This window comes from Hetaerina americana, unplaced genomic scaffold, assembly GCF_022747635.1.
Source record: "Hetaerina americana unplaced genomic scaffold, ioHetAmer1.1.p SCAF_232, whole genome shotgun sequence".
NCBI classification, from domain to species: domain Eukaryota; kingdom Metazoa; phylum Arthropoda; class Insecta; order Odonata; family Calopterygidae; genus Hetaerina; species Hetaerina americana.
Genome location: NW_027286800.1, coordinates 80,946 through 93,243, shown reverse-complemented (window position 1 = coordinate 93,243; position 12,298 = coordinate 80,946). Strand labels below are relative to the sequence as shown.

Sequence of the window (12,298 nt, the reverse complement as noted above, 5' to 3'; positions counted from 1 at the left end):
TCACACCCCTTCCTAACACTGCCCATCCTGACTCCCCGTTTCCCACCCGCACCTGAGCAGTCTGAGACATGTACAGGTTGCGGATTAGCCTCCTTTCCCTCCAATCTATTCCTATTTTCTGCAATATACTCATTAGTTTTTCCCAATTCACCCTATCAAACGCTTTTTCGAAATCTACGAAACAGGCAAATACCTCCTGGTTGTGTTCTATATTCCTCTCGATTAATAATCTCATTACTGCAATGGCATCAGGCGTACCTGTCCCCTTCCTAAACCCAAACTGATCATCCCCTAAGTAATCATTTGCCAACGGCCATACCACGCTGAATACACCGGTTCTCGTCCGATCACCGAAGTTAAGCAGCATCGGGCCCGGATAGTACTTGGATGGGTGACCGCCTGGGAACACCGGGTGCCGTTGGCTTTCAATTATAAGGTACTGTCCCAAAATTTCTGTTCAAATAAAACTTTCTACAAGCCATTTTCTTTCTTCGAGAAATAAGAAGGTATATATACATATATATGCATACATATAAAAGTATACTATATATATTCATTCGCATAAAAATAAATATAAGGAAAAGGGATAGGAAGACGTAAAAAAGACGAACACCGGACATATATATATATATGTATATTTATTTATTTATTTATTTATTTATATATATATATATATATATATATATATATATATATATATATATACACACACAAGCATATACGAGCATACACATATCACACACACAAAGAAAATTATCAACTTTATCTACTTTCAAAGTTTTTCTTCTTTACCTTTATAAACCACGTTCATTTTTAAAGCCCGAAATATATATATATCTGTAAATATTCGCTCCATTTATATATATACATGGAGCGAATATTTACTTCTAATTTTCAAAATAAAACATTCTTCCTAAAATATATAGTGCATTGGCGGAATTGCAAATACATAGTTACTTCAATGATATTCTATTGTTATGCTTGCTTTGGAACCTGAGATCCTAGTTGCAATTTTAACGTGAATATTTATTGCGTGGCTAGTTAATCATTTGATAACACATGTTTAAGAGAATGTATCTCAACATAAAATGAAAAGTCAAGGCGCTTGATTTATGAGGAAGTTTTTTCTACTAAGGTTGAATATTCTTGTAACCTTAAAGCCTCACTCGGGTCCACCCAATAGCGTGAAAGTGGCAATTTTAGGATCTCTCCAATGTGATGTCTCGACGATGAAATGAGAATAGAAAATCTCCAGTCATCTCCTCATTGGGACAAGAAAAAGAGCGCCGAGGAAGGAAGGAAGGAAGGAGTCGCCAGCCGGGAAATAAACTTCAAGAAGTCGACGCCCAGGCAACCCTTGCGCAATTCTTGCTGCATTCCTGTTGCGCCCTCAAATCACGTGGAATTATTCCCAGGCGAAGGGCTTGGGTAGATTTCAAATCACTCCTAGGGAGGTGGTCTGAGGGGGGTAGGTCGGAGTTGCTCCTGTGGGGGAAATGGCAGCCGGGATGGAGGCGTGGGTGGCGAGAGGGGATCGCGCTGAAGAAACAGCTGAAGTCCTCGAGCAAGAGTTGGCTAACTGGTATTGGCGTTGATCTGAAATCCAACATGCGTAACCTCCGAAAGCAAAGAAATAAGGACTCCAACACAGCAATGAACATTTCAAGCCATTCTTAGTGGTGGTAGCACACAGTTATGAACGGAGGCGACCGATAACCGAGGTCTTTTGCGTCATTTGGGACAGGAAGGTATCTTGGTAGGCGTAGGATTTTAAGGGGATGGGAGAAGGAAGCGTGGAGAGAAACTCGGCGACGGAATCAGCCTTAAATCTTTACCAAAGGCTCCAAGGGGTCATACAACTTAACGTCTCATCCCGCGAACGGCGTACTCCATTTAAAATGCTCTCCACATACGAGCACCCCTAGTAGGGATCGGGATATATCAGGAAAAATTCTGCCACCGCAGAGATTCGAACCTATCCTTTTTTTTCATATAAGGTATTCTCCAAATTTTTTTCAATGATGTGCCATTGATCCATCTATTAACTAATTAGACGCTAGGTTTGTTGAAAATACGACGGGAAGAGAATAAGTGTGACGGGTATGTTGGATAAATCAGGTTGGTAGCCCCTAGATTCACGAAGAGAGCAGGAAAGACTTGAACTCTTAGAAACGTTGAGAACACATGAGTTTTCTTGAGACGAGGTAATAAAATGGCACCCAAAAATATTGGTTGATTCGACCACTGGGATAGAATAAGAGATAAAAACGCCATCACTGACAGATTCAAGTACTCGTTCTTCCCTCGCACGATATGCCATCATAACAAAACCGAGCCCAAGTTCCCGAATGTATTAATTCCAAAACTCATGTTTAATGTTTTAATCAAGCACACCAATCGTTGGGTTATGTGCGAAGCATGTGTATATAGCCATATGTGTGAAGAAGTGTATCTTTATATTTGCTAACACATATTGAAATGCATACACGAATTGATATTTCTGAATGTAGTACGGCTGATTCCTTCTATCTCCACCATACGCTTTTGCGGCAACTTGCGGAATAGATTGTACGTATATGTAGATATGTAAAAAAATCACTCATGCACCTCCAATAGATGTAGTTTTTAACTCAGATAATTAACTGTAATAAAACACTAAATGCGAGGAAACGTATTTTATGATGACGCATGCAATTTGAAACACGTGTCATACTAGTAAATAAATATATTTAAAAATTTTAGTTGGCTGTAATATCATTCAATGTTGATATCGAATTCCAAAAAGTCGAAAAGCTTCTATGTGTAACCAACTTTAATTTCCAGTGAGAAATTTGAAAATAAAAATGGAAAAGAGCTTTTGACTGAGAATTCGTTAAAATATGCGTGTGATTATTCGTTCAAGCTCTATGACGGTAAGAGCAGAGTTCAAGTTCTCGGCCACCTGTTGTTCCGAAGTCCAACGGGAAAGATGACTCGTTGAAAAAAAACTATCCTCCTATATCCTTAAAATATTGCCGTGGGATTTGACCCGCAGTGGACATATTTATGATGACAACTACCAAAGAATTTTCCAGTCGTGTCGAAGGGATTCTTTTAGTGGGAAGTAAATTTACAGGTCAATGACTGTGCAAACATGAACTCCTTATGGGCCTCATGAGTAAGGGTTGTAATCATTACTCCCAACTCCAAGGGAAATATTTCAACAGTTCAATAAACATTGAAATTGAAAATAAACAACTTGGCTTTTCCCCATAGAAGCATTTCTATGTGGAAAAGCCAAGTTGTTTATTTTCAATTTGAATATAAAGATTTTCCATCAAGTAGTTTGATAGACAGGTATATATGATGTTCAATTTTTACTACGGCCCGAAGTTGTACATGAAGCCCAACAATAACTACAAACCCTGTACAGTACAATATTACCGAATATTTTTAAAATATTTGGAATATCTGGAATTCTTTCATCATGAAAGAACGGAGGAAATAGCAATACATACGATTCCTCTATGCAATATTTTCATTTTTTTATGATACGTTAAAATTATACTGTTATTAAAAAATACGGACGTAATATTTAAAACGATTGCTGCAGCTAGATTCAATTGAAGTTGTGAAGAAAGTTATTAAGATTGTTCATTCCACCATTGCAAAATAGGAATAGTGATGAACTAGTGTGTTCTTCATCAAAGAATTGAAAAAACTAAGGGTAACATTTTTGTGTCCTTAAACAAGTTCAAAAACAAAGGTTATGCGATTTTCTAGGAAGGAAAAGGCTAAGCTAAACATTAAAATAGGAGGGCGAAAACTAGAGTAGGTAGAACAGTTTACGTATCTCGGAAGTGTTTTGGACCAACACGGTCAAAGTAGTAGGGACGTAAGGAGAAGAATTGCGCTAGGCAAAGAGGCTTTCACAAGGAGGAGGAAGTTGATGACAGGGACGTTGAGTACGGATGTTAAGAAAAGACTCGTAAAAACTTTGATATGGAGCGAATCTATGTACGGCGCGGAAATGTGGTCATTGAAGCGGGAGGATAGACGTAGACTGGAGGCTTTTGAAATGTGGGTGTGGAGAAGAATGGAGAAGGTGAAATGGACCAAGAAGAAAACAAATGAGGAAGTACTTGGTGTGGTGGGCGAAGAGAGGGGTTTGTTGGGAGCAATCCTATGGAGGCAGGAAATTGGCTGAAGGGGGTATTGACCGGCAGTGGGATTTTGAAGACTGTAATTGAGGGGAGAATGTTAGGCAAACGAGGAAAGGGAAGGAACAGGATAGGGATGTTGGACGGGATGAAGGGAGGAAGAAAGTACTCAGAGCTGAAGAGGGACCTGATGTAGAGTGGGATGTTGTGTTTTGATGGGGGTCACAAATTATTTAATTAGTAATCATGTCCATCCAAAAACCTACCTTAACCGGTAGATTACCTAATAATAATAATAACCAAGTTCAAAGGCCATTTTTTATGTTTGATATTACGATAAATATAATGATCACCCATGGTTGTTGGCGACTTGAACTGAATTTTATCTTTTAAATCATCTTACGCAACACCTAGCAGCTATACCCTACTCAATTTAAAAAAAAAACACTTCATAAAAGTTACTCTCCATATTTGCCTCATGAAACCCATTTAAGATTGAGGGAACAATCACTTAATGATTCCACAAAGTATTTTACAGTTTATATTTTAAACACACCGCCATTTTAAACGCAGCGTTTAGTAACTTGGTGTACTTAACACTAAAATAAGCATTGGTTCACCCGAAATCTATGAAAATTATGAATCCTTTCCTTGGGCTAGAACACATGGAGTGGGTAACACTCGTATCTGAGTAATCACTCTTTCAATTATAACAGTTAATATTGAAGTCTAATTCAGTCGGATTACCTGCACTTGAAATTTGCTTATCGTTCGTATTTAAAGTCGACGTAAAAGGAATAAAAAAGTCGAAATATCTTTGATAAATTAAAGACAATATAGTGAAAAATATATTAAACAAAGTAATGAAAAATAATAGTAAAAATAGCTCCACAGCCATTATACCTTCATGAAGATAAAGCACTGAACGTTAGTCATCATATCGCAATTTTTAGTAGCGATGGTAACGCCATCTGTTTTCTTTATTGGATAAGTGACACAAGGCGGGATATTAAAAATTATTATTTTTTTAATTTTTTTCATTCGTAGAATTTTTTTTATATTATTTTAAGACAGCATATCCAAACTAAAATTTAGAATAAAAAACCTCTTTTCCGATCATATCACACTAGAAATAGCTTTCAGATATTATTTCACTTGTATTCTCGATCAACAAGCATTTATAGTATTGTTCACAAGATATTTTTATTTATACTTGGAAACTATGCTACTGAATCCTATCTTATAAATTAATGTATACCAAGTTTTGATTAATACAATTATGATAATGGATCCACTTCCAAAGGAATATGAGCGTAGAGCGCAACAAGTTATTACGGTTGAAATTTTAAATCACATTTTAGTTTGAATGGATGATTCCTGAACGAAGGATTTAGAGCGGGGGCCGAAAGTTGAATTTGTTGATAAGAAAGCTTTCAAAACGTTACGTTAGCCTATGAGATACCTCATGGGAGCAGTGGAGCAACTAAGGAATAGCGTAAAAGATCCTGGTAAGGCCAATTTTAGAGTACTCATCACAGGCATGGGACCCACTTGAAGAAGAGCATATTGCAAAAATGGGCAAGGCACAAGGAAAGGCTTCCAGATATGCATTGAGGAAGGAAGCACAGGAGTAAGGAGTGTGTGACGGAAATGTTAAAAATACAGGACTGGGAATCTTTATAAATTAGGAGAAAAAGAGGAAAACTCCACATACTTATGGGAGTTAAAGCTTGGGGTGAATTTAGGAAGGGCGTGGGATTGCATAACTTTATATGGAGAAATGACCGTAAGTACAATGTGGAATGCCGGACTCAAAGAACTAATACAAAAAAATTTCATTTCTCAACAAAACAATCATGAACTGGAAGATCCTACCTGCAGAACTAATCTATATTTTCCCAAACAATGTAACACGTATATAGTTAATGAGGAATGAAAAAATGTACATGAAAGTGTACATTTGAGACAATTGATGCATCAATTTACATTAAATGTAGGCCACCACACAGCAAACTGCCAACTTGTAACCATTTCCTGTAATATAAATAATAATAACTTTCGGAGGAAAACAAAATAATTGGAATATATGATTTCCAAGTTTACATAACATCCAAATGCACAAAAGTGGGGAAACATTCAATTCATGTAAGTAAGGGCTTTGCTCTGAAGCAAAAATACGAAGGCTAGACAGAAAGTAACTTACGTTTCTGCCTAGCGTGGCGTTTGGTAGGGTTAGAGCCACAATCTTGGAGTCTAAACGTCCCTTTCTATTGCAAGATAGGTGCATTTATGCGAAAATTATTTAAGCAAGGTCAATCATAGACAGCGAATGATGGTCAATGATAAACAGGCTTTTTTGAAATGGTACGAAAGGTGAATACGCAATTCGTGCGATGCCGCCAGCCCTATTTTATTTATATTAGTGCTGCAACACGATTATAAATGGCCAAGAAGTCTCTAGTATTTTAGTCTCTCTGTCGTGATAGTGACTTCCTCTTTCATCCCAATATAGCTACACGCGTATTTGTAATTTGCACAATTTGCACACCCTCTTTGCGAGTGTTTCTTTATTAATCAATTCGGTGATAATCTAAAACGATATAATTTCGCTGGTGGGTACTTGCCCGTCGTGTTCGCTTTCTTTCAGCTTATCGTCAAAAATTATCTAAATAAATCCAAAATTATCCGCCTTTCAATTAAATGATTTACCAGTGAGAGTATTTATCATCGATTTATACATGTGTTCGTATATCTGAAAACAGTCAAGTTTTGGTCTTTTACTCCGGAATGCAAGCATGAAAATTACCACAAGGACAATTACAAGCACCATAGGCTAGGGGGAGCAACACCATCACGTACGCGGGAATCAATCTCGCGACCTCTAGGTTGGCAGCCGAGGATCCCGCCAGCGGCCGCCGAAGCAAAATGTAGCTTTCATTTTATTCTGCACACTGACCGTCGTTCTCAGATTAGAAAACTCTTTTTGGGTCATTTCCTCCAATTTTACTAATGACACCGACCCGTCCGCCAAACCATAAATTTTGGAGTATTTATTTATGGAAAAAAATAATTTACTACTGCTGTGATTATTTAACTGTTTAAGGCCTTCATCTTGGTTTTTGTGTCAGCGATTGGCAGAAGAACGAATAACATGAGGTTTTCTCCAGCCTCCCTTAGGTAATGGACAGGTATATGATGTATAAACAAGGGGGAGTAAAATGAGAATTTGGAGGCTTCGATGAGAAATGGTTTTCAAAGGATGAATAGCTAAAATCGATGTATTGAATGTAAATTCAGAAGTTTACATATGCTGGATTCTAAGGTGACAGGTTTCATGACGAGCTCCAATGAAAATAAATGGGTTCCTTTCTGGTAATAATTTAAAAAAACCAATGGGTCCCGCGGCGAACCTGCGAAAGTTAATTAATTAAAACCATCCAATTAAGTAGGTTCGGCGTTTTCCATGGATTCCTGATGACTGTGGGAAAGAGCCAAGTCATAATAGAGAACTTTAAAAGAGCTTATCAATTGCGATAATTGCGTCGTTATTCAGGTAGCCGATGAATCTCGAGGTGTCTGAGAAAGCTCGTCGCCGGTTGTTATATTACGAAACTATTTGATCTGATACGTTTCGGTTGATACGCGGCCTGTAGATAAACTTCACACCACTTGGTCTGCAGCCTGAATGTTGACCGTGAGAAGCGACTAAAACTGAAGTAATTTCTTTCGAAATCTATTGAACAAAAAATATCGCGCGATCATCAATATCAACGAAAATATCATAAATAGATGATGCAGAAGATAACAAGATAACATTGAACACATGATGTCCGAATAAAGATTACATTCAATGGGTGCATGTAATCTTCATTGGAATTGAAAATAACCGATGAAGCTTGTGAATATATCCTGCAAATGACGTAAACAGAGGAAATTAAGTTTGAAATGGCAACTGAGAAGACACTAAAAGTATGTAGTTCTGGTAATGATTGAAAATCAAATTCCAAAGAAACTGCGGGAGATGCCGCAACAGTAACTTTTAACGGAGTCATCCGCTAATGTGCATTTTAATGCAACAATTTCAGAGCGTAAAAATCATTCGCCTTGACTGGGACTCGAACCCAGATCCCTCAATATCCGGTCGAGTGCTTTAGCCACTTAAGCTACCGAGGCGTCCTCTTAAACTCTGAAATTTTGGGGCTTTTAAAGGAACTAGATGTTATGACGAAATACCGTACATACAATGTCACATGCATTCGTAGTCGTGCGCGAGGCGCCACTGTCCACGAGGTTAAAGCCAACTTTAAACACGTATGGTGTTTTCCCTTTGACAAATTCCAAAGAAACTGCGGGAGATGCCGCAACAGTAACTTTTAACGGAGTCATCCGCTAATGTGCATTTTAATGCAACAATTTCAGAGCGTAAAAATCATTCGCCTTGACTGTTTACTCCTCCAGTAAGTCTGCAAAATTTATGTCGTAACTTTGGAATGCATATTAAAGTCTTTCGGAGTCGGGTATTTCGATGGGATATTCATGTCCCCGGAATATTGTCCAAGGTCGTGTCAAACAGGCCAATTCCCGTGCATCATTTATCCTGCGAAAACATCCCACCTGACTCCTTTAAAACGTGTGGCGTCCATTCTCACCTATATGTAGAAAGCAGTGCATGACGGCTTAGAGGTGCTTATTGTATTTCACCTCTTATCTTTTTTGTTTTAAAGTCAAGTATGCTCTTCTCCTGAATGGAGATAAAAATATTCAAGGTCAGCCTCTATTTATATTGATGTGGCATTGTCAATTTCCTAGTCTACAGTTTGCGCAGTAGCCATGCTTAATTATGAATTGTCACGCTTTCAAGCTACGCTTAGCTTTTACTTGCACACTGTTCGCAGGGAAAAACACCCGTTCAAGCCGCAATGAGAATTATTTGAACATTTGAGCCGTGTGAAGGCCTTTGGAGTAAATTATCGCGGCAGGGGGTTTTCCTAGCATAGACTGCGTTAGTGTGCCTGTCCATTTCTCCGTCGGAGAGGAAACCACTACCCTTACATGGCAGAAATAATATAAATTCTCTTGCATGATAATGGAACTCCGACCATCAACTCTGCGTGTTAGTCTCGAATAACGGCAGGAGTGCGCTGCTCACTACCGATACCTCAATACCATCTCTTCCTTCACCTACCGTCGCATTCCAAACCCCCATCGCTATCAAATGTTCCCTTCCAGGAACACCCGCAATTACTTCCTCTAATTGATCATATAACCTGTCGACTTTTCTTCGAAAGGAAAACAACCCTTCAATTGGGTTCCGCCAACTCCTTCTCGTGAACCGACTGTGTGCTTATGAGTATGCGTGCGTGTGAATACATATATGTATGTCTTTCATTAAGTCCTCAGGAAAAACATAGAAAAACAAATTATTTCAGGGATATTAAAAAAAATATTTTTTAACATACTCTCCTTTTAGCTCGATACACTTTTCCTAGAGTATCTCCAACTTTTTTAAGCCGTACAAAAAGTAGGATTTCGAAAGGTCCTCAAAATAGGCATCTGTTTTGGTGATGACCTCCTCGGAGCCATTATTTCGAACTTGGTAAAATTAAAATAAGTCACTGTGGGGAAAATATGGTGGATACGGTATATTTTGTAATAATTCTAAGCTATTGAACTTGCCCATGTACATTCACGCATACATACGAGCACATACACGTGGTATGGAAAAATTTGGACTGAAATCTAAAATCCGCATGGATGCCCTCTGGCGCTTTTCAAAAGAGCACATGTCCAGAAAAAATCGGGAAAATATTAGCAAAACAATATAAAAATAGCAGAAAACCACAAGCACGAAAGGCTAAATTGATCGCCGATCTCTACACATTTTCAACTAGGTTCAATCAGGAAAGAAGGTTGCTGGAATCACGTGAACGAATGACCTCACGTTTCATCATTCATCACCCGAGCAGACTATTCAAACTTTATTCAAACATTAAAAATCCTCTGTTAACACATGCGGATTAGAAGAAGGGTTTATTGTAGTTGTAGTGCGGGGTGTCAGATTGTCTTATTAGTCTTAGAAATGTACCTCGGTTCAGTCTTAGTCCGTCCAAAACCTACCTTATGAGGAAAAGACTACCAAACAATAACAATTCACAATTACATGTACTTGTGTACTCACGGCGATTTGTTCCATGCTCTTTAAAGATATGCAGCTCAAAGTAGCTGCACCTCTCCAATGATTTTCGTAAGTTTTAGTAACTATTTTCTTTCCGCGCTATTCCGATTGGTGCAGCTTATCGAAAAATGTTTGCAGATTTGCGATTTGAATTCTACCGGAACCCTCAATGAATTCTCCTGGATATCGCTTATTATTATATTACAGCATTGTACTTACTCTCATTTCTCCCTGGTGTATTCCCAAAACTTTCTCCTCCTGAGGATACTCTCCAATGGAAATCTTTTCCCGCCCAAGGGTATTGCATAACGGCCGACCAAGAAGACCAGATGAGGAAGGAACCCGGAATTGAGCGGTGAAAGAATCTGGGGACAAAAACAAGACAATAATTTCTTCTAAAGATTTGATTTTATCATCAACGCAAAACTCATTATGTTGAAGAATAGATATTCATATTCATAGAGGTTTTCTCGGGTCGAATTCAGCATCACGGTTCAATTAATTACAACTCGTACGGATGTATTTTCAACCGCTTGTTAAAATTTCGCCATCGATCAGGGAATACGACGAGGAACACAAAGTGTGAGAACGGAACACAAGCAAGGAACACAAAGGACGCAGTCAATTTTCCTTGAGTAAATTGTTTGACACCGAGACTTTTTGTTCTGTATGGCGGTTGCCTAAGTCATTTAAAAATAGAAATGCAGACGCTAACGCTTATTACGTTTGCCTTGCCTTAATCATGTCCCTCTGTGTCAATTTTAGAGAAGAGGTCGAGGTCTAACATGACGCTTGACTGGAGATGGTGTGTTCACTTTTTGCCACATTAAGCTTCAGCTGCCTATGGTTGAATTCCAATGGAGAGAAGAAGTATAATATTATAAAATAGCATATCATTCTTCAATGACAATAATTTTGCTTGTTGTGAAATTTCGAAACAAAAAGAGGGAAAAATTGGCCTCGCGGCTTCATCGTGTTTCAACATAAGAAAATTTTATCCGTCCGACCTCACTTAACAGGTATGGAATCCGCATTCATTAAAACATCTCGAAGGCATTCGTTGTATCTTTGAAATAGCTTTTCTAATTAGCCCAATTACCCTACCTTGCAGTTCTCCCGAGCGAGGAATGGCATTAAGTTGGCCCGCCCACCTGAGAGGAGTCTTTCGTTCATCGTTGCAGCACAGGAGTTTGCCAAGAGATACCGGCGATTCACTCACTACTCGCTAGGTCTCTCTTTCGGTGATTTATGCTGAGGCACGGGGCTACGTTTCCGGAAATGGTTAATACGAGGGTCATCCGGAAAGTAGTACCCGTTCGTGCCGCATGAAGTGCTGACGACGCGAGTAGCCGCTGGACGAGGTCAGATAGCTTCAGTGGCTTGTCTGCCTTCTCTGAGCCAAGTTGCGTGACGCTAGCATTGCCTGTGTTGTTTCTGTGATTGTTTACAATGTTTAAAAAAATTGAGAACGCCGCCAGTTGTGAAGTGAGGGCAGTGATTAAATTCCTCAATGCAAGAAACGTTCGCCCATGTGATATTCATCGCCAATTAAAGGAGGTGTATGGAGACAATGTAATGGACGAGTCGTCTGTTCGGCGGTGGTGTCGCAACTTCAACATGGGGAGGGGGAACACACACGACGATGAGCGTTCGGGGAGACCGTCTGTCATTACAGACCAACTGGTGAGCTCAGTTGACGAATTCGTGAGGAACGATCGGCGCGTCACAATTGATGACATCTGTGAGCATTTTCCCAATGTTTCTCGAACAATTGTTCATGAAATTGTTAAACACCATCTGCATTATGCAAAAATTTGTGCAAGATGGGTCCCTCGCGTATCTCAATGAGCTGGCGGCGAAGGACTATGCAGCAGGAATACAGAAACTTGTCACACGTTATGACAAATGCCTTAATTTGCTTGGAGATTATGTTGAGAAGTAGTTTAAAGTATCCTCTTTCAAATAAAATTTTTTATGTTTGTTA

The 12,298-nt window shown here is 38.9% G+C and overlaps 1 non-coding gene across 1 annotated transcript; it reads left to right on the top strand.

Moving 5' to 3' along the window:
* The first annotated feature begins 305 nt into the window (after positions 1-305).
* LOC139689452 (5S ribosomal RNA) lies at positions 306-424 on the top strand. The gene has a single exon (XR_011701330.1). It is a non-coding gene; the product is annotated as a 5S ribosomal RNA (ribosomal RNA).
* Positions 425-12,298: the final 11,874 nt, after the last annotated feature.